At 39.6% G+C, this 23,747-nt stretch overlaps 1 protein-coding gene, 1 non-coding gene and 1 pseudogene across 4 annotated transcripts in view; 1 reads left to right on the forward strand and 2 right to left on the reverse strand.

Annotated features, from left to right (window-relative positions):
- The window catches only part of DCDC2 (doublecortin domain containing 2), a 165,877-nt gene that overhangs the window by 100,955 nt on the left and 41,175 nt on the right, over positions 1-23,747 (forward strand). The window lies entirely within an intron of this gene.
- Positions 9,787-14,798, reverse strand: LOC131414218 (small ribosomal subunit protein uS10-like; annotated as a pseudogene).
- TRNAV-UAC (transfer RNA valine (anticodon UAC)) lies at positions 23,122-23,194 on the reverse strand. Its single transcript has one exon. It is a non-coding gene; the product is annotated as a tRNA-Val (tRNA).

Raw genomic sequence — 23,747 nt, forward strand, 5'->3', positions numbered from 1 at the left:
GGCTTTGGTCCCCATCACGTGTGGGATAAGACTCAGCTCCCCTGCCGGTGTGGAGCTTCCTGAACTCCTCCCTTTTTCCAGACGAGGAACTCACAAGCCCAGGGTTTCAGCCCTGCTCACCACTTTGATTCAGAGGATAGACTCCCAGGCTATCTTGACTGGAAGTCTCCAGTGCCTTCTCAGTGGAATATATTCATTCATTCATTCATTCATTCATTCATTCAGCATTTCTTGACTGCCTACCTCTGTCAGGCTCCGTGCTGCGTGGAAAAAGTGCAATGTCCATCCTCAGGGAGCTTAGGGTCTCCTGTGAGGAATTAGGAGTGGCTTCTGCGCTGTGGGCAGTGCTGTAACAGAGGCTTGACTCTGCCTGGGAGTAGCGGAGAGGACAGAGAGAGGTCAGGGAGAACTCTAGAGCTGAGGTTGAAATAAACCTTCTCCAGGTAGACAGAGGAAAGATAATTATAGGCAGAGAACCAGCATGTGCCCAGGCTCTGAGGCGTGGGTGAGCATAGCGAGGTGGAGGCTGGCCAGTAAAGTGTGGAGATGGGGTGGGATGACACGAAGCTAGACAAGGAGCCCAAACACAGAACTCAGAGGGCCCTGGGGACCTAGCTAAGGAGTCGGGATTTTATTTTATGGATGATACGGGTGCCATTAAATAACAACAAACTATGAATTTGCTATTTGGGTCATTTCTTCTTGAGAAAATTTTATTTTCCATTTCCAAAATATGAAGTATACTCGAATATCCTACTATCTTTTAGGAATAATTCATTAAACTATAGAAAGGCATAAAGTAAACAATCACAGGTTTGAAGAACTTTAGGGAGGGTGGCCTATTTAAATAAGCTCTCTTGAGATTACTCTTGGAGTTCTTTGCAAGTCTTTAAAAACACTGCCAAAAGATATTTAAATTTTCTCCCTAGTGAACTTTTCATGAATATGGAAAAATAGCCTTTTTTTTGGTTCTAAAGTTTTTGTAGTTAGGGAATATTTTAGAAATTATTTTAAAATTCCAGAGGCTATATGTATTTTAAAAACATGATTCACTGCATATTTTTTCTCCAATCTTTTAATTTTCACTTCTTCATTGAAACCTTATAAAAATACAATGGTAAATGTAAATGGTAAATGTAAAAGGTAAATGGTACCTTTTATTGCGACCTGTAAATGAGACCTGATCTTAAGACATAGTCAAGTTTTAGTGTGTGATGACATGAAATATATTTACCTAAAATGCTAAAAAATTACGTAAAATTACGTAGAAAATGCTAGCACTGTAAAAGTTTAGGATTCACAGGTCTTTCTATTCTTTTTGGTCATAGTCTTGGAAAGGCCTGGAAGACAACTACAAAGTAAAACACAAGACCCATTTTTTTTTTTCCCTTTAAATATTTATCTTGGTTAATCGTACCCTGCGCATAGCTATCATGGATCATCAGACTGCTTCATTTCCAGCCCCATCTGGCTCAAGGTCACGGGTCTTATAAACTGATGGTAAAGCATCGGCCCATAGTCTATTACAGAATTTGACAAGTACTTGAATCTCACAACTAGTGAAAAATGATTTCACCCAAAGAAGCATTTACAAATTACTTTCATTGTTACTGGTTGTCTTGATGTCAATATCAAGCGCTTTGGGAACAGACATTTTGACTTTACACAAATAGTTGTGCATGAGCAGGAGCCCATTATCTTGTTATAATATTCAATTTCCTTCCCATTCTCTTAATTGAAATGAAGTTACTCCTGCTGCTTTTGTGCAGTAGAAGCTTTATGACTATCCTACACTCTCAGCTGCACAAGGGATTGATTTTTTGTCTTCCCAGCTTTATCTGGTACTTCTCTGTGTGGGCTATCTCTTGTTTCTGCCTGCAGCATGATGCTATTAAATACGTTCTATCAATCCAGCCGGTGTGTGATGGCAGAGCACTGATTAGCCTCTTTGGATTACTTTGATTTTGAAATTAGCTAGTCCCCTAGTCTGCAAGTCATTTATTCCAAAATGTCTACTAATCAAAATAATAACATTAATGATTTTCCACTACCTAGGCCCACTATGTAAATTACCTTGTGGAAATAGCTTGAAAAGCAATATGACTGAATAGGCCTAATCTTAACTTGTTGACCAAATAATTTTGTAAAAGTCTACCAATTTCAAATTTAGCCCAAAACCGCCATGGAAAAAACTTTACAGTTCAATTAGCAGGAGATAAATTGCGTGATGCCTGTAATCAGAGAAACTGGCATAAACTCAATGTTCAATTACTACCTCTAACCTCTTCCTACTTTCTGATGTATGCCTTAAAGCCAGTGAGGATTCAAGGATGATAATTAATTTTTGGGATGAATTAAAAGAAGTAATCTGACTATAATCAGGGCTGATTTTCAGCTGGTACTTATCATAGTGGCCAATAGCCACGTTAGTTGTTTATGATTTTCTAACTGGTCAGTGCCACTGTTTGTGGGTTCTAAAATATTTTGACTTTTTAGCTTGCAAATAGTGCCGCATATGATCTTTATGCATATTTCAACTACATTACATCTGTACCCAAATCTGTATGCTCTTATACTGTATACACCTGTACTTGCTGGTTTCCATACTTGTTTTCTCTACTCTATCCCCAGCACCTACACATTGCCTGTCACACTGTTAGCGCTCAGAAATGTCCTTAGTTGAACAAGTGGAAACACATAATCTGCTTTGTTTCTATCTTTTGTACATCTCACAACAGCTTGGATTAGTGTGTTATTTTCTAAGGTTTGTTTTCTAGTATGATTTCATCATATGTATATTTTTGTTGAAAGTGACTTTGAATATTGAAATAGGTAATTTACAGAATTGAAAAAAAGAATTTTAAAGACTAGAGCAGAGCCGGGGACTTCAGAAAACTGGAACCAGGGTCATAAACACACACAACATTCTCTTTGCGTCTTTCAGCTCTAATTCTTCTAGCCCCTTGGCTTCACTTTCGCTTGTTGCACACAAACTTCCCTCATGTGAGGGGAGCATGGTTGCAGGCAGCTCCTAGATTATATCCTTTAAGCCCAGGAACATGAGAGTAATGGGAACTTTTCTCTTTTAACTTCAGATTGAAAAAAAAATATCACAGGGAAGGATTCTGATTCGCCCAGTTTGGTATCATGTGTCTACCCCTTGGATCTATCATGGTCAGGGAATAATGATTTTTGATTAGCTGGGGACATGCCTACCTCAGTGCTTAGAGGGGTAATGTTTGTTAAACGAAGAAAAGAGGATTGTCTGTGAACCCAGCAGTCATCCCAGTTTGTGTCTACAGCAGTTAGAATGAGTCAGACTTATAAAGTAAAATAAGAAAAGACTTTGGTCTAGATGGTCCACCTCTGACTGAAAATAAGATATTGGTGCGGGAGACAAATGTGTTTCTATCAGGGACTTGGGTCTAGCAGGAGAGGATAGTAGCCTGTCCCTTTTCCTTTTAGCCTGAAGGGAATGCCGTTCCTGTGGGTATAGTAACTTGTCTTTCCCTCAGTTGTACTTATCACACGTACTGTGATTTACTGTGATTTACTGTGAGCTACTTGAGGTCTAGGACCATGCTTTATTCATGTTTGAAAATATTCATGTTCTGACATGAATGCTCAATACTTGCTAAATGAGTGAATTTGGGAAGGATAGCAGTCTCACACAGAGTTGAGGCATTGAATGAGAATATAGTTGGATTATGTATATCTTTTATTCTAGAATTGCAAAACAAAGCTTTTAAGGCTAATAAACTTTTCTCTAGCAGATAGAATTGCCTGCATACTTTAGGGAGCTCACGTCCTCCCAGGGCAACCATTTGTATTACTCTGAATGTGATCAATCACTTCTTGTGTTGGCCCGGAATCTACTTTCTTGTCATCTCTATCCTTTGCTCCTGATGGAGTCATCAGAAGGACTGTGTGGAGAATATGTCTCTTCTAATTGATAGCCCTTTAGATATTTGGAGATAGGTGTTGATGTTCATCTGGGTATTTCTCCAGCTAAAACATCCTAATTCTTTCAGCCATCTTCAGTGGGAAGGATTTCTGGGTCTTCCCATCCTGGTTACATTCTGCCTGTAAACTTTTGGGTGTGTCAGTGCCCGCCTTCATATGAGATGCCTGGAACTAAACACAAACATCCAAGATGTGTGTTTTTTTTTTTTTTTTTTTTTTTGTGAGGAGATCAGCCCTGTACTAACATCTGCCAATCTCTTCTTTTTTGCTGAGGAAGACTGGCCCTGGGCTAACATCCGTGCCCATCTTCCTCCACTTTATATGGGACGCCACCACAGCACCGCCTGACAAGTGGTGCGTTGGTGCGTGCCGCGGATCTGAACCGGCGAACCCCGGGCCGCCGCAGTGGAGCGCTCACACTTAACCGCTTGCGCCACTGGGCCGGCCCCCAAGATGTGGTTTGACTTGTGCAGAGTTTAATATGGGATGATTACACCTCAGGATCACAATCAGTTGTTTTGGAAGTGGAACCCTTTCATTAAAGGACATTTTACACAAAATCCTCCTTGTATAATGAATAAAGGGAGATCTTTTCTGGTTGAAGAGAATTTTCTGGACAAGTGGGGAGGCCCACCTGCCTATGCTTTCCCTCCTTATATACTGTGGTGGCCACTAAAACATTCTGATGGAACTCTGAGGGTTTTGTGACCCACCTCAATCTGAAAAATGTATCATTAAAAAATGTATTACATATTTTTATGAATAAAGTCCAAGTTTTAAGACTGAATATAGGTTATATTAAGTTTAAGTGCTACTAAAATTTTCATTTAATTTCACATGTCAAGTCACATCTCCCCATCCCATAGTGTAGAATTTTTCATATTTTCCTATTGAACTTAATTTTGTTGACCTATATTTCAGCCTGTCAGGATCATTTTATGTCTTGATTTTGTTATTTATTTATTTTTTATCTTTTCCATCTTACCATAACCTGGGTATTTGGCAGTGTGCCATCTATGTAGTATCCAATTATTTTGATAAGTTTATTGAAACAAATAGGGGTCAATGAGAGAGATTCTTTTTCAAATTGACACCTGGACACTGATGAGCATTTTAGGGGGTTCAGAGACTTTGTACACAACATTCCTGAAACTAAACTAACCATCTTCCATCCTAAAACTTTCTATCTTGAGCAATGTCGTCACTACCTACCTATGCCTGAAATCTAGGCACAATCCTAACTTCTTCCTTCCCTTCACCGCATATTCCCAGTTGTTCACCACGTCCTGCTGATTTTACTTAGTAAATATTAGGAAAGTTCCCTGCTTTTCATCTTTCCACCACAGTGCTTATTTAGGTTCTCCTTTGCTCTCGACAGGCAACAGTAATCTCCTAACAGGTGTCCTTGCTTCTGGTCTTTTCCCCCTGAGTTCTGTGCCGTACTCATTTCCAATGTCATCTCTCTGAGACAAAATTTGACTATGTGTGGTTCATATGCTTAAAACCCTCCAGTGGTTCCCTGTCACCTACAGGACAAAACCCGGGGTCTTCAACATAGCCCTCAAGTTCATGATCTGAGTCTTTTGCTTCATCATCTTCCAACACTCCCTAAACTGGGCTTGATGCTCTCACAACGTTAAATGGCTTATAATTTCCTTCAGGCCCCATACTATCTGTTGGTTTTTATGATCTTCTTTGTCTGAAATTCTCCCCGCTCATACTACTACCCAGACTTCTTTTTGTCAAAACTTGCTTGTTTTTTTTAAGATTCAGCTTAGGTGTATTCCTTCCCTAAGATATTCCCTGAACCTTCTCCTGTGGTCTGGCTTCTACTCCCATCCAAGTCCAATTTGTTAGTCTTTATCTATATGCCTTTTTGTATATACCTCTACCTTTGCTATATAGCTATATACCTTTACTTATATACCTTTTACTAGTCTTTATCTACATACCTTTGTACAGAACTCTATTCACATTTTATGTTTATCCCTCACTAGATAGTGAGCTAGTTAAAGGCAGATTCCATGGCTCACTCATTTTGGTATAATATGCATTTAATCTGGCCTTTGGTAAATAGTAAATATTTGTTGAGTAAAATAATGGATGAATAAACATACTTAAATCCACGTAATCATCTTATTTTCCAACTCATATGCGTCATAAATATCATTTTACCATCATATACACATAGATATGTGGTCTAGTGAATCCATAAACTATTGTGTTGAAATGCAAATATTCTATGTTTGATGTTTTCTTCATCTATCAAACTAGCAACTCTGTAAAAAAAAAAGAAAGAAATTTTATCATTAATGACATGCTAAGTGAACTTATTTTGGGCTTCGTCCCATTATGGCATTCTTCTGGAAGGAGTGGATTTCTAATTAAACTGCCTGACTGAAGAGCACTTTTTACCTGGTTCTTTCTTTCCAATAGCTTCAAACAATTAAACCTATGGTAAAATAACATGGATTTATCGACTACTCCCTGTGCTATTATAAGATGTGCCTTCTGATACTAAGCAGTTTATAATCTCATCCGGGGAAGGAGACATCTCCATGAGATAGGTAACAGTAAATTCAGCAAGTGGTCAGGTATCAAGAAGAATGGCACAGATGATAAGTGCTTGCATTTTTATGAAGCAGTGGTGATTCAAACACACAAAGAGCAACAACCAACCACACCGTGTACGAATGGGCAGAGGCTTCATTTATAAAAAGTATAAATTATTTATGAAGGGAATCAGGCAAAGGTCCAGAAAACAGACCCTCCCTTGATTTTATGTTGAGCTAATTGTGAGGCTAATAGAGTTATTCTAGAAATGAACATAACAGTACACCTAAATTTAAAAGTTACATAACATTTGGAATAGGGGCAGACTGTTTTATCAGAACTTTCTCATGAAGTCTGACAGCCATTGTGGTCAGATAGGACACCTTGCCTACTGAGTTTGTGTCCACTTGAAAACACATTAAAAATAAGGGAAAAAAAAGAAGAGTTCAACATAGGGAAAACCATCAAGTGTGGCCCTGGATTGTCATGCTGTATTGTGCTTCAGACCAGGAGAGCTGTTTCCCAGGTTGCTCCTAGGCAGATACAGAAAGGAAAGTTTTCTAGATTTTCCCAAAGCCAGAAGGAAGTATAATTTGAAGCAAATATACTTTTTCAAAGAACGCCGTTCGTTCATTCACATTTAGCAACTATTTGTTGAGCATTCACTCTCTGGAAGGCGCTCGGGTAAGCTATAGAGATGATTCTATGGTTGCTAAAGCAGCATTATGAATTGATTTCCCATGTTCAACCCCCAAAATAATATTTTGTCTATCAACCAGATACAGCCTACCATGAATTAAAGAGCATTGCATGTGTAAGTGAGAAATATGGGTCTCGTCCTGCCTTGGGCAAATTATCCAACAATTCTGTTCTCAATTGGAAAATGAAAGGGTTGAACCATTTGCTTTCTAAAGTCCTTTGAGGCTCTAAAATATAATGATCTAATTAATTTTGATGGCCTTCTGGCTTACACTTTAGTATTTGTGAGTTTGTTTAGTGCCTGAACATGCTGATTGAGTTGACTTTGTGAACTGGCACAGAAGACAAAGTTCTGAAGTGCAACGGCAACAGTGTGCTCATTTAAACGAGAAAACATTCTTCTGTTTGTATGGGAGGTATAAACTTTCATTGCTTTGGTGTTTGAAAACTTAATGAATTAATATTTATTGTGCTGTAGGAGAATAGTTAAACTATTTCTGTGCCATGTTAATTGAGATGTGGTGCTTTGATTTTATGGCATTTTATATAAATAAAATTTTAAATGCACTGCTTGACTACCTGATATTACTGATGTTTTAGAGGTGGCACAGACATATATCGTTTTATATCTCTACAGTGGATAAAATTGCTGTATAAAGTTTAAACTGCTCCATCAACAAAATTGAGCATTTTAGTAAAAGAAATTTATATGTGTGTGTGTATGTATATATATACACACACACAAAATTACCAAAGTCACATAACAAATATAATCTCAAAGTCATTTTTGAAAAGGAGTATTTTAATGTTCTCAGTGAATAATTTCTCTCTGCCTGAGAGCTACTGTTGTATCCTGGGAAATATTCAGAGGAGAAGATAAAATTATTTAGATTTGCGGCTTCTTGTCATGGGAGGTGAAGGCCTTTTTATTATTATTAATGTGATGGGAATAGTTCCATCACATTGTGTCTCTGCACAGCATCCTGAGAACAACCTTTTCATCACATAAATAATTACAGTTCTGTTTTTTTAATGCCTCCTGCCATTACTTCCCTCCCCCTCTCAACTGCTTTCCATTTGAGTGAGGAAGGTAGCACTGTCCTCAAATAAAAGTTTCCCCCAGTACTGACAAAAGGCAGGTGCTTGATGGTAGTGGTGAGGGGTGGGGAGAAGGTTGTTTCTGTGCCCCAACAAGACCCAGGTCTGAGCTGGCTGGAAAGGAGCGTGTCATGAAACAGGTGCATGTTCTTTTAAAAGCAAACTTTTCTTGTGTGTAGAAATTGCAGTATTTTTCCAGAGGCTTCTAGCTTGGTATCTTTTCCTTCTTTTTTTTTTTTTTTTTTTTTTGTTTATTTATTTTTCCCCCAAAGCCCCAGTAGACAGTTGTAGGTCATAGCTGCACATCCTTCTAGTTGCTGTATGTGGGACACGGCCTCAGCATGGCCGGAGAAGCAGTGCGTAGGTGCGCGCCCGGAATCCGAACCCCGGCCGCCAGTAGCGGAGCGCACGCACCTAACTGCTAAGCCACGGGGCCGGCCCTCTTTTCCTTCTTCATGAGCCTGCTTCTGTAACTGAGTCTCCTGGCCTGGTCTCAGAAAGGACATCCCAGATATAATGGTACGGAGGGCTAGACTGGGCCAGAGTCTTCTTGGTGATACGGGAGTGGGCAAGTCAGGCAAGACCCTGCTTTTAGGGAGGGAACATTCTCATGAAGGAGATAGACAACAAACCTGGAAATAGATACAGAAATAAGGCCAGGTCAGATAAAGGCGATGGCTGGGAAGGGAACTTAGGAAGAGAGAGAGCTGGCCCTGAGTGCAGACATTCTCACTGTTCCCATTTCTACATTTGGGATTCTGCCCGAATGGAGGGCAAGTCATGGTCCTGTAAGGTGTGTCTTCCATAAACCCCCCTTTCCTGTGTCATTTTGCCCCTCAGTGATGACTTCTTCCAGTTTCTCTTAGTCCCTGGTACTGGCCCCTACCATTATTGAATGGAGCATGGCCTATACAGAATATTTGGTGCTAAGAATAGACTAGACAGAGTCTTAAGATAAAAAATGAAGGTGGTGAGTTTTTTAAAAGATCAGATCTAGTCTTTTTGCATTCAAATGAATTTTAGGGGAAGCTTTTGTAGTGAAAAAGCTATAACCTCTTAATATTTAGTAACTTTTTCTGTGTTTACTCCCTCATCGGGACCTTTGCACCGGCCATTCCTCTGCATAGAACATTCTCTCCTCAGATATCCATTCCTCATGCCTTTCAAGATTTTATTTGAATGTTATTTTTTCAATGAGACCTATCCTTACTACTCTATTTAAAATTGCACCTTCTTTCTAAAACTTCATAACACTTATATGATGTAATATTCTTGCTTTTTGTGTTTATTGTGTCTCTCTCCATTGTCTCTCCTGCCCCCAAGCTCCATGAGGCCAAGATTTCTGCTTATGGCCACCTCTGCCTTCCTAATGCTCAGAATAAGGCCTGACACAGTTGGTGCTCAATAAATATTGTTGAATTAACAACAGATTTTTTTTTGACAACTGACAATCAATTTATTAAAAAGGTTGATTTAAACTTCTGCAATGGTGACTTCAGCCTCAACTCCTGGCTCAGTACTGATGAAAGTAATCTGTTTAACAATCTCACAAGGGCTGTGTAAGTCAATGAGTCACTTGTGGATCCTCATCTGAAAGCGATCCCAAGTGTTAGAACGCTTACCACAGGAGTTATGCTTGTAGTGATTCTGAGTCATGATAGGCAGTCGAACTGATCCTTTCACTTTGGGATTCTTTTCTTCATGCCTCTGATCAAGTCAGCACACACTTTCTCCAAAGATTTTACTTTGCGGCTGGTTAGAGTAATTCTAATTTGGTGACACTCCAACTCTGGTCCCACGGGTGTCTTTCCAGTGTCTTTAAAGCCATAGCTGCGGCGCCCCTTCCTGACCCACTTATTCCTGGGGGGTGGGTGGAGAGGGAAGCCGGCCTCTCAAAAAGGAACCGAGAGCTGGACCAGCACCCTCTGACTTCTCCTACAGTCCTGAGATTAGTCAGGTGTAAGTGTGGACATGGGGACTCATCCCTCTGGTTGTGTGGTTCTGAAGGACATGAGTCTAAAATAGTGCAAACAAGAAATGTTTACAATTCACCTTCACTTACAGGTTGTATGAGGACGTGGTCGTACGTGTTGGGGATTTTTTTTTTTTTTTTTATCATATTAGAATGTGAGTGTTCTGAAGGGGCTCCTCCTGCAGACTAAACCAGCTTTTCTATTTGACTAGCTGAGTTACTTTGAAAATGTCTTGAAAACATTCTGCACTGTTTTTCTGAAAGATTTAATGGGAATGTAGTAGGCAGGATAATGGCCCCCAAAGATCCACATCCTAATCCCTAGGAGCTGTGAATACGTTATGTTACAAAGCAAGGGGGAATTAAGTTTGCTGATCAGCTGACCTTAAAACAGAGACATGGTCCTGAATTACCTTGGTGGGTCCAGTGCAATCATAGGAGTCCTTTACATGTGGAAGAGGGAGGCAGAAGAGTCAGAACCAGAGAGATGACATTGTAAGAAAAACTCGATGATGAGCGGTTGCTGGCTTTGAAGATGGAAAGGGGCCGGGAGCCAAGGAATGCAGATAGCTTCTAGAAGCTGGAAAAGGCAAGAAGATGGATTCTCCCCTAGAGCCTGCAGAAAGATGCACAGCCCTGCTGGCACCTTGATTACAGAACTACAGGATAATAAATGTGTGTGGTTTTAAGCCACCCAGTTTGTGGTAATTTGTTACAGCAACAATTGGAAACCAGTACAGAAAGAGCAAGGGAAACCCATCTACGTGTTTTCACCGCATGACTGCTTCCCAATACTATGATTTCCAGTATTCTCCCAGTGAAAATTAAAAGCCAAAAACAGAACCACAAAGCACTGTAGAAGTCTGAGACCGCCAAACCTGGCGGTGGCCGCTGTGGAACTGTCAGGGAAGCAGACTTCCCTCAAGGGGTTGTGACCCCTGACCCCGTCCCTCCTCCCTTGCCACTTCCATTGCCTCTCCCCGCCCTCTGAGTCATACCCTCACTTCTGGACAGTGACCAGAAGCTCACAAAATAAGACCCACTCTGGGAAGGCCTCAAGCCATGATTACTCCACCAGGGTCTGGGTTAGGGAAAGAGATATTGTCTAAGGGAAATGTGAAAAGTTAGTGCACAGTGCTGCTCTTGGAATTCTTCATTAGCAGATGTTTAAAAGTCAGCTCTCTAAAATTACACACAGAAGCTTATAAATATGAATTTCCTGTAATTCGCATTTTATAAGAACTCCTATCAGCTGTATCACAGCTTGAAAAATACCAAAAACGCATTAGAAAAATCTTTCTGTTTAAAACTAGATTGATCCCACATTTACATGGCAAAAGAAGGCCATTACGCGGCAGGCAGTAAAAGCTTCATTTCAGAGAGCTTGTGAAAAAACTCAAAATAATTCACTTGTACCCAGGCCCTTTGACAACTGTTAGACTTTTCCTTACAAAATAAAATGAACTCCCACCACCTGCTGCTTAAAATCTCCAATTAATGCTATAAAAAGTGCCTTCATTTAAAAAGCCAATGTGTAAATTTCTCCAAGCCGGGTGCAGACATTTTTCCCAATTTAGTGTAACCTTTTGCTCCTGTCTCCAGTAGGAAGAGGCTTCCAGATTCCAAAAAGAAGCCAGAACTGATTTTCACCTAATTATTTCAGAGTGAAACCCCTTTCTATTCATCGGGTCCAGTTATTTAAGATACTGATAGTTGACATATAATCTGCTGCTATGTGTGTTTAGTAGAAATTGTGAAAGAAGTTTATAGAAGCTTGCCAACATTCTGCCTGTGAATTAAAACAAAGGTGTTTTTGCACAAACCACAGAAGAGAAGGAAGGAGGTGGGAGAAAAAGACAACAGTGTTCTTTCTTGCCTTGCAAGGCTCTTTTAAGAGTGAATCAGCGGGTGTGAGAATCACCACCTTCGAGCAATTTTAAAGCAGTGAGAAAGTCCAGGTCTTTTATCTCTGCCTTCCCATCCTGATAGTCAGGTTAGTGAGAATTTCTGAGGCGTAAGCCCCTGGACCTCTTTGACATGCCCCCTTCTCTTTATCAGATTAATCGAGGGACAGTTGGCTGTGAACATTGGGCCGGCGGGGTCAGCTGAAAAATGGGCAGGTGGGGTCGTTTGCAGCATGCGCGATTAGCAAAACCAGCAGGCCGAGTCTGTCATTCTGTCTTCCTGCCCAGCTAGTTTTCAGAACAGGAGGTAGTATGGATAAAGAGTTGCCAAGAGTAATCTGGGGTTGTTGTAGTCGGTTGGTGGTACAGAACAGGGAACTCCTGGCAGACAGGACCTGTGGGCGTTGCTACGGCCTGACCTAGGATGGTCCCAACGTCTCTGTTTGACTTGTAAGGCTCCACAATAGCCCTTTTGACTGGTGCCGCTTCATCTCCCACTTCTCCTCCACATTAATCCAGGAAGATTGGTCTCTTTATTAGGTCCCTTGACGATCCCTGCTCCTCCAATGCTCTGTTCTTATTTTTAATTCTTGCCTGGAATGTCCTGCTCCTCCATTTCTCTTTTCCATAGTCTACATACTCTGAAAGTCCAGAGGAAGTACAACTCCCCCTGGGAAGACTAATCTTAACCTTTCACATTTGCTTACTGAGTCACAAAACTGGCATCTTATATAGAGGTTGGTTTTCAAAAAGGCATCCATGTTGTTTATTGCTTAATTAAATCAGTATGTCATGCTGATGTTTTGTGGGTACCCTGCCACCTTCGCAAATCCTCTTGCCTCGGTTTTTGTTATATTCCTGTCTCCTGCATTTCTTTCTACCTTTCTGTTCCTTCTCAGTCTGAGAAGAAAGATCAACCCCCTTCTCTATCTTTAAGTGTAGTGTGCCTTAGTTACGTCGTAGACTCTCTCTCCTGTGTCTCTAGCCTCCATATGTCCCTGGAACCCCGGCCCTGCGTCCCAGCTACCTCTTGCATACATTCACTGATGTCACAGATTTTCAAACTTACAAGATTCTAAATCAAACCCATTCTTTGTGAATCCCCTCCAATTACGTCTTCCTGGTATATTCTACTCAGATGCCTAAGTGAGAAACCTGAGTCATCTTTCAGCTGTGTTTCTTCCTTGCTGCATCCCGCAGGATGCTGTTTGGTCTACCCAACCTATCTGTGGAATCAGTTTCCACCTCTAGACCCCACTGCTGTTGCCCTAGGTCATATCCTCTCTACCTATGAACCGTCCTACCTCAGGGGTTCTCAGCCTCCAGTCCTATTCCCCTTTAATCTATTCTTGACAGTCACAAATTATTGTCTGGAACACAGATAAGATCGTGGCTCTATGTTAGAAACCTTGGTGGCTTCTTGCTCACCAGAGTGGGGCCCATCTCTTTCGCATAGCTCCTAAGTCTCGTCTGGTCTGCTCTGTTCTTCATTGCTCAAGCTCATACAGGGATGGTCCCACCATGGAGTTTGCAAATGCCTTGCAAGAGCCTGCTCAGATTTCATTTTCTCTGTGAAATCGTCATTGAGTCCTCACTCATTTTAAGGGTACCATTAGCTCTTTGTATATAACTTTATTATGGTATCTATTCTATAAAATGTTATTTATTGTGAACGTAATCTATTTGAGGCCAAGGACTATGTCTTTTGTTTATCTTTATATCCTGAATGCTAGCACAATCCCTGGGTCATGGAGGGTGGGGGGTGGGTACCAATGAAAGTTTGTCAGTCAATAGGTGTTCACTTCCAATTAGAATACAAATCTACTATTAGGCAAATATTAAGTGTTAAATTCTTTTTTCCTTATATAATGCTGAAACACACATGTGACGAAGAATGAATACTTGTTGACTAATTTTTGATTAAGACTATAGGCAAGAGAAAATGGAACAGTAGGAGATGTAAATGTTACAATGACGGCTGGTAGTGTATAGAGACTTACTGCCTTATAATTTAGTGTAATATACTGTTTTTACTGCTCTGGTATTAATGGGATCACATGATTTTAAAGTAAGAAATCAATTGCCAGGATCTTTTGGGATCCTGTTTATTTAGGCTGACTTAGGCAGTCAAATTAAAAAAGAAAAAGGAGTTTCAGACCTACCAAAGAGCTATAGTCTCAGAACATGTGTATTTTATGTATGTGTGATCACATAGGCAAAACTCCTATCTAATGCTCTCTTTATGAATGTGTAGAATATAAGTAAATCATGGGCTTGCCAACACTGGAAGTTCCATACCATTTAAGTGAAGAGTTAAACAATCTGCCTGTCTGGTGTTGGGGACTGGTTGTGAAGAGGAGCCGTATTCAGTATGGTTGACTGACTTAGTAGTCATGTTAATACTCGGTTTTTAGTGCTTCTTTGTGAACTTTCTATCCATCTTCATATGGATATGTCTGTCTGTCTGTCTATCTATCTATCTATGCGCACATTTATGTGTGTGTATGTTTATCCAGTTAACCTGCATGCTTTTCCAGATCAGAGACAAACTGTTCGTTTGAGTCTACTGCCTGCTCCAGATCCATCACACCTAATAAGTTGTTCGACATGTAGCAGATGCTCAAGAGTTACTTACTGTCACCCTAATTATCTTTGTATATCTAAATGAAATGGTACAAACGTTTAGTTCCATTTTTAAAATTAAAAAAATTTAATTTTAAATGCCCTACAGCAGCTAAACATTTCCAAAGTTTTGCTGCAGCACAGACTCAGCAACCATTTATAAAAAATCTGAGTAAGGAAGGGACCCCCAAGTTGGAGGAGGAGACCTGAGAGCAGAAAATGTTTATGAATTAAAAGAAATGTCTTCATTCCCATTGTTCTCTATGTCATCTTCTACCTGAGTCCAAGAAGAATATTTCTAAGCATATCAGACATCAGGCACATATCAGAAACACTCACCCACACATTTATTATTTTATTGGTTGGTTTCATAACTCTTAGACGCTAAGGATACAAAGATGAACAAGGCATTCACAGCTAGATGAGTTAATGAGTTTTTATAGTGTGGGTGGTAAGTGCTACCTACTATAAACGCAGGTCCAGGGTGCTGTGGGATCACAGAAGAGGGATAACTGAAACCAGACTGGGAGGCCAGGACAAGCTTCCTGGGGGAGGGAAGTCTTGAGGGAAGTATGGCAAGTCAGGTCATTGTGATTGGCTCCCTGTCATCCTCAGGGCAACACTCTTGAGAGGGGCTTACAAGATCTTCAGCTAAGGAGAACTGAGCAGATCATATTAGTAAAGACTCAAATCTCATTGGCTTCTGTAAAAGAATACTTTACCCTTGATATCTCTAACTGTTCACCTACAATTGATGCTTCAACATATTGGAATCATTTTTCAGTTCTCAACTTTCCAATGAAAAGGCACTGGCAAAGATTGCCCTTGACTTCTGGAAGGTTAAATCCAGTAGTCTTTTAACAGCTTCATCTTACTTGGCCTCTTTGCCCCTTGTAGGTGTCTCTGTCACTTAAAACTTGTGTAATCTTGGACACGTTACTTAAATGATCTCTGCCTCAATTTCCTCAGTTATAAAATGAGATCATGCTAGAATTATTATTATCATCACAGCCCTATGAGTATTAATGGAGTTAATACGTGCAAAGTGCCTGGTACAAAGCAAGCATAATAAAGTGTTATTGTTATTTAACTCTTTTGATCACTCTTTTAAAAAAAAAGTCTTTATGTTGGTAACCTTGACAGCCCTCTGTGGTTCTCCTCCTACCCCTCTGTGTCTTTCAGCCTGCTTCATAGGCCTCTCTTGTTTATTCTGCCTCTCCTTAATGTTAAGGTCTCAGAATTTGTCCCCCAACATCCCAGGCCAACACACTGAGCCACCCCCAGGGCTCTCCTGCCTCCTACTTTTTCCCAATACAGCTCAAATCTGAACTGCTTCCAGAGTGGCCTTTCTAAAACTCAAATCTCGGCATGTTCCTCCTTAGCTTAAAACCCTGCCATAGGTTCCCCTTTACACGACCAAACCCTTTTACTTGGCTTACAAAGCTTCTTCCCCCAGCTGGCCCCACCCCACCCTGCCAGCCTTATCTCTGACCACCCTGACCCTTCACATCCAACGCTTCACCCATAAGGCACCTTTTGTAGTTCCGCAAGCGAACCTGACCAAGTCGGCTCTATAACTAGCATGGCCTTGCTTGCGCTGCTCTTTCTTTCATACCAGCTTAAACAAAATCTCCTCCATGCCCTTCTTCTTGGGTGTTCAACGACTCTATCCTCTGTGCACCATTGTACCCCAAGCAGATGTCCCTCAGGCCTCTAGAACACCTGGTGTGCTGATTTGCATATGTTGCCATTTCCTTGAAGGACAAGGACTGTCTGATTCTTTGTATCCTCATCACCTAATGAGTAGCTGCCGCAGTTGGTACAGAGTTGGTGCTCAGACAACGAAAAAATGAATGAACGGACAAACCAGTGGAAATGCTTATAAACTGTAAAGCGGGATCTGGAGCCCATTCCCAGTGGACTCCAGTGATGCTGTTCCATGCTGCCTCTGCCTGTTGGGGAGAAACCTTCCCGCACGCCTTCTTTTTCCTCTTTGCTGAGAGGGTTGGTGGGAATCCGAGTTCAGAGTGGGTAGCTACAGATGATCCATATTCTCTCAATCCTCTGCTTTAAGAGGAAGGTCAAGGGTGAGGTCAAGGTCATTTAATGCATTACAAAAAGCAACTTCTCACTTTTATTTCCCACTGGTTGGAAAGCTCAGTAGAGTGAAGTTGAAGAACAGTTTTTACTCTTAAACCATTTCAAATGAATAGTGGTTTTAACCATTTTGTCTCTTCAATTTTGCTTTTATTTGTAAGTGCCAGTTTGGTGGTTACATAGGCAAGTATGGTAACTATTGGTTAGCTGCAAATCCTCAGACACAGGATAATTTATAAAAAGCCTGGTTCGCATGATTCCTGTGCAATGCAGTTTATGGCTTCTTTTTGCAGGCTGATAAATTCAAGAAAGTTAGCCAGGCGTGCAAAACATTTACATGGATTGTTTACTTAACAGAGAAATTTCTTTTTGGGGTTGTCCATCATGTATGCATTTATTTATTCAGTTATTGATTTGCCAGTGTGTACTACCTGACAATTCAAAGGCCTTTCCAAAGTTAAGGTAAAATTGTTACAACCTGCATGAATCTTGTAAAATAAATAAATTGGGAAAATGAGAGGGGGTGCCTGATACATGAAAGATAGGTTTATGGTTGCCGATTCAAGCAAGACGGTGAAGCGCTGTCTGTGTTGGCATAGAGTTAGCCCAGCCTGCTCACGCGTGTGCAGAAATGCCGGTCTTTCCTCTGCTTCCTTTGTGACCACGCAAGACCATTGCATACGGTTTCATCATCTAGTTTTAAAATGTGCAGCTTAAAATGTATTTAAGAACAACCCGTGGTACATTTAAATGTAAAATTGGATGGTGTGAATATTCTTAGAATAGCATTCAAAATGAAATCTGTTCAGTTAGACACAGTTTCAATGATACTGTAAGCTCCCTCTTAAAAGCTTTTCCCAAGTTTTCTGATAGAGGTTTGCCAGATTCCATTTAAACCCAGCTGTGGAATTCATTAATGGGTGCTAAATGCATTTGGCCACTGACTTTTTGAAGAGGAGTACATTAATTTTTTTAAACACACATACCCATATGAAAATATATACTTTAATCAGTCTATTTTTTCAATAAAAGCTCGGTTTTTGCCCAAAAAAGAGAAAATGTATTAAAATAAGCAAATATTGTTGGAAATAAAAATAGCTTTATGATAAAACTTTGTGACTTCACCATTTAAACAGTTACTCAATTTTTTGATTATTTTTATTTTGTGTTCTAGTTTATTCTACTGCCTTATGGATATGCTATTATTATATCTGTAGCTTAGCTCATTATTCTCTCCTTGTTTTTAACTCTTCTTTCAATGAAAAAGAATATACATAAGCTTGAGGAACATCTAAGGAAAAGAGATGTTTTTTTCAGAATTTTCCTTACCTTGAAATTAAATCTCATGCTTTTCACTTTTGAGCTAAGAATAAAATTGTTATGGATGTTCTCATACTGTGTATTAGTGCATGTTACACTCATATCTCTCATTAACATTTTTATTTCCACTGGAATTTCTGATATAATCAGGTATTAAACCTGTGGTTATGTTGGCAATTATGCCTTTTATGGAAGGATTCCAACAGTTAAACCCTAAGTTAAGAAAAAATATGGTTTTACTTTATCTGGAAGAAGAATTATCTTAAAAGATGGTTAGAAAATTCAATAATAGGTTAAAATTTTTAAAGACAAGCTCACAGATGGAGTCCTCAACTTTCTTAAGTGAAAAACAGATGAAACTTTTTTCTTTCTCCGACTCCCTCCAAGGTACACACCAGACTCGAACTCACACTTTGTGTTTTATGCCTGAGTTGCCCCCAGTTTTTTAACTGATAGCCCTCTGTTCTCTATTGTTCCTGCAAAATTGAATTTCTTACACTGTCCTACCATTTTGGTTTATTTTTAAGAGTATTCTCTCTCTTTTTCTCAAAATGATCTCAAAACTACTCACCCTGCCCTATTTGCCCCTCCACTTCCCCATGCAGGCCTGCTGTTTCCATTTTTAGCTTTTGAATTTGCTTCTTCTCATCCATAACTTAGAAGGGAGCCTGAAAATTCAAAAGTAAAGTAGCTCTCCCCTGTGACTCTTAAATCATTTGTTCAGGTTTGGTCTAATTGGTGTAAATTGCAGTTGATTATCTTAATAGTTGTGTTACTTCCTCCAATGTTCTTCCAGGGTGGGTATCATTTAAAAGGTATCATGGTGGGAGAAGCTTGGGCCTTGGTCCTGGCTGTGTGCAACCTTGGGCAAGTTATTTAAAACTCAGGTTCTTTATCCATAAAGTAGGATAAAAGTACCTACTTGGCAGGGAAATTGTGAGGAACATGCTTAGCATAGTGCTTAGCACATAGCAGGTATTCAAAAACACTAGGTCCCTTCTCTGTCTCCTAGCACCAGATTGAGTGCTGTGTGTAGCCCAACCATATTGTATGTCATGGGCTTTCGGAGAAGTGAGTATGAAACAATTTCATATCCTCTCTGTGTCAATATCTAAATTGTCTGTAATGTGGTACCATTAGGGTACAGAGAGAAAGGACAAAAATTTCAGAGAAGTGGAAGACTTCTGGGGAGGTGGCCCTTGAGTTGTATCTTAAAGGGAAGAATGGACAGGCACTGTGGCCATGAGGGAATTGCTTGAGCTAAGGTGCTGAGATGTGGAGGAGTTGGGCGGTTTCAAGGGGAACAGAAGAGGGGAGGACAGGGAAGCAAGAGTGATTATGTTTCCCTTGGGTTGAGGGGTCTAGTTGCAGAGCTGTAGGACAAGTTGCTGGAAAGTGAAAGTTAGGCCCAATTGTGCGGTCTTTAGAAATTGAGCAGAGGAGTTCAGACTAGCATAGAACATAACAGGGAGCAGGAATTCAGGTAACTGTGTTGCCCCCATTAAGTGGATTATTTTTCTGGATGGCAAGGAGAGAGAGTTTTTATGCCTTTTATTTTCTCCAGTATAGTGAAGTGGTTTATAAACTTTCTGTGACCCCTTGTATGAAAAAAATGTACGTCATGCTCCAGTATACCCACATATGCTTATGTATATTCGTTTCATGAAATAACAGTTCTGTGAAACACTATTTACTTTTACTGTGTGTGCTGCACCGGGCTGACTGTATAATTTGCAGGGTCCAGTGCAAAATGAAAATGTGGGGCCTTTTGTTCAAAAAGTAGGAAAAAAGTGCTATTAAAGGTACTTAAGTATACACTTTTTCCTTTCTTTCATGGTCTCTCTCTTTCTTGAGTTGTCATGGTGTTTTTTATTTGCTATTATTGTCATTCTAAGTAAAGAAAAATTAAATTAGAAATTTAAGTTATGAAGATGAATTTTACCATTTATCTTTATGACGTGCAATGCCAGTTTTAAATATAAAATATAAGAGCATTTAACTCATGTGGAATCACCAAAATCACACAATTATTTCTTAGCTCATACCTGTGTTTACATTTTGTTCTTATGCAAAGAATGGAAATACTGTCTAAAACTAACTCAACTGTTTATTTCACTTCTCAATATGCAAACATCCTACCAACACTCCCTACCGTAGGCGTACTGATGAATAAGGAGGACTGAAAAGGGAAGTAACCATGGTTGCCTTATGTTTGCCTTTCCTTCTATGTCATCATCATTTTCAGCAGAAGTGGTTGACTGTAACAGGGAAGTAACATGAGTGAGAAAGAGTAGGAGAGGATTACCCTTGGTCTTTCTTATTTCTTAGAATGCCATTGCCTTCTTTTTTCCTTGGAAGTGAGTTCTAGTTTTACTGGCCTCTAGGTCAGTCAGCCACCCCACTACCCCTTATTCTGATGCAGGCGTAACATACTTATCTTGTACTCACTTTGAGACTGGACAAACTCCCATACATTGTAGGCCCACCTGAATTCTGTGCTCATGGGGCATCGCAAACACTCTATGTGGAATGGGGTGGCAAGAAACCATGGGCACGCTTATTGTGCATATATCCTTTCCTCATGAACATGCTCCATTGTCTCATTGAACTTCACTTACAAAACACAAGTTCAATGATAAAAGTCTTAAGAATTTCAGGATGATGACAACACAGCATTAAGCCAAATGGGGGGCCCTTCATAGAGTGGGGCCAAGTGCGACTGCACAGGTCACATGCCCGTGAAGCTGACTCTGGCACTGTAATCTATTTTCTGTTTTCTTCTATTTTATTTGGAAAACACTAGTTGTAGGGGCTGTCCCGGTGGCATAGTGGTTAAGTTCAGCGCGCTCAGCTTTGGCGGTCCAGGTTTGCGGGTTTGGATCCCAGGTTTGGACCTACACCACTCATCAAGCTATGCTGTGGCGGTGACCCACATACAAAATAGAGGAAAGATTGGCACAGATGTTAGCTCAGGGCCAATCTTCCTCAAGCGGAAAGAGGAAGATTGGCAACAGGTGTTAGCTCAGGGCCAATCTCTCTCACCAAAAAACAAAAACAAAAACAAACCACCAAAAAGCACTAGTTGTAACCCATTAAATTGATGTCACAGTCCACTAATGGGTCATGACTGGAAGATTAGGAAACCTGTCATTGAAAGCTTGATAAAGATTAAAAGTGTCGACTCTAGTGTCAGATTGCTAGATCTGAATCCTACTTCCACCACTTGCTATCTATGAACTTTAGAGTACCTCTGTTTTTCATATATAAAATGCAGGTAATATTAGTAATTACCTCATAAAGTTGTTATGGGCATTAAATGAGTTAATATATGTAATATGCTTAGAATGATATTTGTCATTTAATAAGCATCTAATAAGTATTAGCTAATCATCATCGTTATTAATATTGTAACTATTATTATTAATTTACATCTTACTGCGGGTAAATGCTGGGGAAAAAATGTTTCTTGACTGAATAATAAGCATTTCCACTTATTCTGAAATAGATCTTTTCTTAGGTTTACTAATATTTGTGTTCTATCTTGACTGGAAGTATGTGAAATATTATAATAACCAATGAAAATTAATTCATACCATACTTAATGCAATGGAAATACTTAAAAATTATACTGTAATGAAAAATCTAATGAAAGATTACTTTATTTCTCTCCCTCCTTCCCAAGATTAAAACAAGTAGATTATTGGTGTTTCTCAATTATCAGTTTAGAAACAAACAAGGATATCTGAAAGCTACCATTAGACAGAATTATTCCTTTTGGAATGAAATTTTTAGATGGGCTTCAATCTTAGGTTAAAATGCTAGAGGAGAATGTCTTCTATCTTTACAAAAATGCAGCATACATAGATTTTTGTTATAGATACAGACTAAATCCCTGAGTCATAACACTAAAGGGAAAAGCACAGAATCGGGGATGCTCAGTCAGTACCTATTGTTGGAGCAACATTAGATCAAAGTGAGCAAAATGCTGACTGATTTGTTTTGCTCTGTTTTGATAGTTTCATAATAAACAGTACTATTTTGTAGCTATTTTGCACATTTCGCTTCATTAATTGAGGCTACTGAGATCTCTTTTCACGTTGATTTTTTGACATTTTATTTTTACTTGATTCTTTCAAATTTGGTACTAAATTGATATATAGTCACTTTATATCTGAATGTCTATATCAATTGCTGATATATGAGAATGTATGTGGTTAGATAATCATCTTACGATGGAGTTCAATGGATTCAAGTGGATTTATTTCAGGCTATTTTAAATAAAATTTGAAACACGGTAGATATTGCAGAGAAACGTATCTGAGGCAAAAATTTGTTTTTATCTACCATTTATTGACAGCAGTTTCTTGAATTGTAGACTTCATGCATAGTCAAAGATATGCTAAATTGAGTACATTGTAACTTCCCATTTTATGTTAAGATGGAAGATTAACCACCAATGAAAGCTGAGTTATATCTTTAGCAAGGCATCAACTCTGATAAAAATTTATCATCCTCTTCAAAAATTACTGTGGAGCAGACATAAACACTTGAAATGCTAAGCATTTAAGAGATCTCACTTTGATTGTCTAAAGCAAATGGAAGCATTTGTAAAATGCTGAAACAATCACATTGAAAACACCCTCACTCAGATTTAATGAGCAATTCAGGCACATTACCTGCGCCGATTAGATTAGCTGAAAAATTATCCCATCCTGTTATTCAGGATGGCTGATTACATATTTGCACTGCGTGTCGCTTTATCCTGCGTGAGGACCACAGTTCACAGGAGCACTAGCACCTGTCTCATGGTGATACTTGCATTATACTTATAGTAGTATTGGCATTGTTAAGCATATTATTTTAATATCCCTGGGAGACTTAATTGCTGCCTTGTGGTTCCACTGGGGCTCAAACCCAGGACCTTCTGCGTGTAAAGCAGACATGCTAACCACTACACTATGGAACCACAGCATGTAAAGCAGGCGTGCTAACCACTACACTATGGAACCACAACACATTATTTTAAAGCATATTACTGCTAGTAGTAGTTGAAAGTGAATGTTGGAGCCTCCGATAATCAAAGCTGTAATTTAGTAGTAATTGGGATTAATAACCAACTTTTGAAAATGCACATTCAGTCCATTTTTATTTTCATATTTGAGCTAGGTGTTTAATCCCTTAAGTATATACTAGGTATATAATTTGGAAATAAATATTTAGAGAAGTATTTCAGCCTTCTACCTCAAATTTATCAACTGCAGATAGATTTTGAAGATTTACAATCCTGGTTTCTCTTTAGCCTTTGGTTTTTTAGATTCCTTGCATGGATTCTTAGTAGTTTTCTGGAACTAGGGAATGTTTCTCTGAAATGATTGTTAATGACCGTATGAATGGAATGCTTTCACTCAGGCAAGCGAGTTGAAGGTGCCTTGTTTCCTGGGATGGCTGCTGCCCTGTAGGTTTCTCTCCTTCTTGCCCTATCTCCTCCTGGCCCCCAACTCCCTGCAGCCAGATTATTA

The sequence above is a fragment of the Diceros bicornis genome, chromosome 14 (genome assembly GCF_020826845.1).
Source record: "Diceros bicornis minor isolate mBicDic1 chromosome 14, mDicBic1.mat.cur, whole genome shotgun sequence".
Taxonomy (NCBI): Eukaryota; Metazoa; Chordata; class Mammalia; order Perissodactyla; family Rhinocerotidae; genus Diceros; species Diceros bicornis.